This window comes from Cibotium barometz, chromosome 18 (assembly GCF_041138505.1).
Source record: "Cibotium barometz isolate CiBa-2024 chromosome 18, ASM4113850v1, whole genome shotgun sequence".
In the NCBI taxonomy this organism is placed as follows: Eukaryota; Viridiplantae; Streptophyta; class Polypodiopsida; order Cyatheales; family Cibotiaceae; genus Cibotium; species Cibotium barometz.
In genome coordinates, this window is record NC_141063.1 from 51,428,565 (window position 1) to 51,433,615 (window position 5,051).

Below are 5,051 nucleotides of genomic sequence, written 5' to 3' on the forward strand. Positions count from 1 at the left end.
TTTATATGCCCATGTTTTCTGCATATTATGTGGGTTCAATTTGGTGCTTACCAAAGCCTTGCCCCTTATTTTACATAAAATACATCTTTTAATTGCCAAAATATGTGATCATGTGTGTGTGTGGGTGGTGACGGATACGGACATGGATGCTTTGCCAGTGAGACAGAGCAGAGCGATGAGCTTGTTGTGCATGATACTCCTATGCTAGATAGATAGGTAGAGCGATTTTGCTCTAGTGAGACACGACAGGAGGTAGTTGTGCAGGAGTCTATGCATGGAGAGTTAGAGCAGGAGTGCTCTAGCGAGTCACAGCAAATCCAATCATCATGGCTGCAGTGGATGATTGCAAAGGAGGTTGAGGAGTCAGCTATTGTGCAGTCCTTCCTCACTATGCTTGATAGTGAGCACGGGGATTCAATTGTGCATGATTTGTGTGACCTTGTATGCATGTGTATGTGGGGCCATCCCCCCCTCTTCAAATATACAATGTGACACACACACACACACCTTAAAAATTTTTCACTATGTGTGTTTAAATGAAAGAGCATAAAAACACAAAGTGTACTTCCGTTTGTGCCCTTCATTTCGTTGATGTTCGTTGCAATCTTGCGAGATGGCCATCCCTTTGATCTTGCCATTGTGGGTTGACATGTTGCGGGCCTTATGGTTTTACAATGCAAATAATTATACAATGAAAACATAGCATATAAAATGCTAAAATTCCCTCTTAGATGCCCTTGTAATCTGTTGGGGTCAGAGGCGTATTACCTCTCCCGACTGTCCATGCCTTGGGCGGGGGCTCACTCATGATACTCTATATATATACTTATAGTGTGTATAGGGGGTTGCCACTTTGAGGTCTCCCCACCCACATCCTGTGTGTTCTTCTTCTTCATCTCCTCTCTCGCAGAGCACAACATCCTTGCATGCACCCCGCGATCACTTCAACTGGTATCAGAGCGTGGAGTGCGGCGTGTGTTGCGAGAGCGTGGAGTGCGGCGTGTGCGCAACACACGTGTGCGTGGTCGCAGCGGTGATGGATGGAGCTCTCAGCGGAGCTTTGAGAGTTGTGGTGCTATTGCGAGTGCAGATCTGCAATAGCAGAGTCATATCTGCGAGTCTGGAGCCTTGGCGGCGCTTGCAGCATAGCCGGTGTGGGAATGCATTTTATGGCAAGGGTCTTATCCACTTAAGGAGCTCTTCAGTCGTGTGCAGAGCAAGAGTGCAAGGAGAGGTTGCTGCAGCACGATACTTGTGCTTGGCAGTGCTCTTGTGAGCAAGACATGGAGCTGGGCAATGCTCTAATGGATATGTAGGCTAAGTACGGGGCTGCCTTGAAGGAAAAAGCAAGGCTGGGATTGCTGCAGGTTAACATTGAGCAGCGCAATGCTCTAGTGGGCATGTAAACAAAGTGCGGTACTGTTTTTCAAAGGCGTGAAGGTGCTTTACGGGCTGCCTTTTGGTGCTGCTGCAGCATAACATTGTGCTGCACACTACTCTGGTGGACATGTAAGCAAAGTGCGGTGCTGTTTCACGGCAGCTGCAAAACGACCGTGTGCTGGTCTATGGGCATGTAAGCCAAGCATGGTGCTGTCTCGTTGGTGCAACAAGTGCTCGTTGAGCTGCCGTCATGGATTGTAGCGCATAGATTGCAGGATATGCACCTGAAGGCCGTTTGCCTTATCTGCATGTGATTAACCTTTAATTAAAGGTTTATTGAAAGCTTTAATTAGCTTAAAGGGCATTTCTCACAGCAAAGCAAGCAAAGCCCAAGGTGCAAAGACTTTAAACTAAAGTTGCACGGGAGCCTTTTGCGGGTGGATAGATGGGATACTCCATCTTGCTTATTAAGGGCAAAGATCTTGTTAGAGGCCCCAGCATACACATGATGATATTGTGAGTGCTCACATGCCCTAGCGATCATGTACGCTACTGTGGTTGAGCACGTTCCTTCGTGACCGTATGCAGGTGTTGCAAATCAGGTGGCACGCATTGCTGACAGGGCTCGTCAGCGGGTTTGCTTGATGCGGTGTATGCATTGAGCGTATGTGGGTATTCTCTGCAGTTATAGGTTCTCTCTACATGCTTTGGCAGGTTATTTTCTCTCATGTATGGTTATATGTGGTGCTCTTTATGAGTGTTGGAGGACATAGATTTGCAGAGCTTTATGCATGTATATTGAGTGCAGTTTGATGCACAGTGGATGCTCATGGTCTTGAGCTTACAGGCAGTTATTGGTTATTGGGTTTTATAGACGTTTTGCTGCCGGAACTCTGGCAAAATTTTCCCAGGTTTTTTATGCGCATGGTTGCTGCAATCCAGTTTGCGATTGCGATAGCACTCAGCGTTTACGTGCGGTGTACTCTGCAGGTGGGAGATTAGTGCGTGTATGCATCGATGCCCCACAGTGTAAGCTTGACGATTAGCTCACGGTTGCAGTGTTGTGATAGAGCAGGTATAGCTCATGTATTGACACTGTGGGAGCTTTACGCTCATTGACATATTATCTCACGTTTGTGCTGATTTGTGGACTCATTGTGTGATCAGTTATGGCATCTTGTAGTGACAGTTTGTCGTCACTGGATACACAAGCTAGTGTATTAGGCAGATCTCAGAGGCGTAGACATGTGGTTTGTTGGCATTGTGGCAGACCAGGCCACATGAGGAGATGTTGTTTTAGGCGTTGGAGACAGCGGAGGACTCCATTGGCTCAGAGTACGAGTGTGGTTGACACTCTTACGCATGATGATTCACTTAGTGGTGAGTGGACTTTGTCTCATGATTGGCAGCCGGACAGTAGTGCTATACGTCATGTCACTCCACACAGGGAGTGGTTTAGCACAGTTTCTGCTCTGAGACAAGATGATGTTCACGGTGTAGGTGAGATTCATTTGCAGTTTGCCAGTGGGAGTATGCTTGTGCTCCATGATGTTCAGTATGTGACATCTTCTTGTAGGAGTTTGATCTCCATCTCGTAGCTCAGGGATCATGGGTGTCAGGTTCATCTAATAGATGAGTCTTACATGGTGCAGAGGGGCTCACTTGTGATAGTGCGAGGCCGTCGTGGTTCTCGTTGGACCCTTCTTCATGTTCTTGGTGTTAGAGACAGTGTAGTCTCTGTGAGTCCATTGCCATGCAGACGTTCGCAGTCTAGGCGAGTATACTTTGTAGATGAGCAGTGTGACACTTCGCTCGTTGTGCAGGCGTCGAGATAATTAGAGCATGATAGCTCTATGGTTACACAGTTAGATCACAGGTAGTTGTCTTCGAGTAGACACCTAGAGCAGCAAGTTTGCTCTGAGATTGCATAGCAGGTTGATGCATCTTTTGTGGACACTCAAGAGATGCATGGGGTTGACATGCCTAGTTAGGCAGAGATGCCTATTGCCAGGGACATTCATGTTGATGCATGTTCAGTACGGTTAGCAGCTTTAGCTAGTGTTGCGTCAGCATTTGGTGGTCTTATGTACGAGATGTTGATCTCAAGACCACATATAACAGCTGTTGTGGGAGCATTTGTTGTCAGTCTATCGGTGACTAATGCTGGCATAGCGCATGGGGGGTTATGCAGGTATTGCATACATACTTACAAGACGTGTGTGGTATGTTTGGTGGTATATGGACTTACACGGGAGCAGGATAGCCGGATGCACACGATCATAGACCATCTATGGGCATTGGATGAGTGTGGTTCTCACTCATCAGTCTTGTACATTAGTCATTAGACTAGGTGCTCTTATTCAGAGGCACATTCGCCTCTGATGGAGTGGGAGGTTGTTGGGGTCAGAGGCGTATTGCCTATTGCCTCTGACCCCAACACAATCCACTAAAAGTTGCCCTTAGAAAGGCCATCAATGTCGCACAAGCTTGCCCCTTGATAATCCCTTTCGTTGCCCTTTGGATTTTCCCTTCAAGTACCCCCTTATGTAATTTGCCCCTTTATTGCCCCTTTAATGTCGTAAGGAGGCTCTTTGAAAGCCTTCATGACCGTGTAGAAAGTCCTCATTGAAATTTGCAAAAAGTACACATGCCCGAAATGACCAAGGATCAACTCTCGTGAAGGGTTCATCGCCAAAAGATCGAAGAGCGGGCTCCAAAATGGCTTATTTGTGTACTACTTTTTTCCGAGGATCAACAACTGGTTTTTGAGCGCGTGAATGGGCGCCTAAAACTTAGGCAAAAAATGTGCGGGCGATGTTGAACATAGTCGGGATGATACTCTAGAGCCTTGTCAAATTGGCTTGGCAAAATCTTATATGAGCATCAAGTTATGGCTTCTCAAAAATGCCTCCTTGAAGAGGAAAGTGCAAACCCAATTTGAAGAATTTTGGAGAGTTCTCACAAGGCTTAGAATCCCTTTGAATAATCCCACATGCAAGAAGTGATACGTTAAACTTTGTAGTATATATATCAAAGTGGAACTCATACATTTGTGAGATACCTTATCTCCAACCTATGGCTATAGCCGTCGTCCTTCCCATAGTGGCTGTGTGTGTGTGCTCGTCTGCACGTCCGTGCTCGGTTGTGTGTGGGCTGTGTTGTGCCATCGTCGCCTGCTGTTGTCGTGCATTCCCATTGTCGTACCTGCTGTGCCTTGATGTGGGGGACCAGTGGTAGTTGGCCTTCATGCCAAAAAAAAAAACCTTTTTGCTAATTAAAGGATTTTTTAAAAAGCTTAATCAAAAGCTTTTTATGTTCTTCCCAGCAAGCAAGCGCAAAGGTTTAAAGAGCTTAAATTAAAAGCTTTTGGGCTCCTCCCAAAATTAATTAAAGAGCTTAAGTGAAAGCTTTTGGGCTCTTCCCAAAATAATTAAAAAGCTTAAGTGAAACACATAATAGGTGCCAAATATTAAAAAATTTCAAAACACATAATGGGAGTTACCACAAAAAAAATTAATTTAAAAACTCCAAAGCATAATGGGGAGAGAAAGAGAGCACTACCCTTCTCTCTCCTCTCTCCTACCCTCTCTCTCTCTCTCTGTCTCTATGCCTCTACCTGCAGCCCCCATCTCCCTTGCTTTTCTGCCACGTGTCCTCTCTCTCTCTCTCTC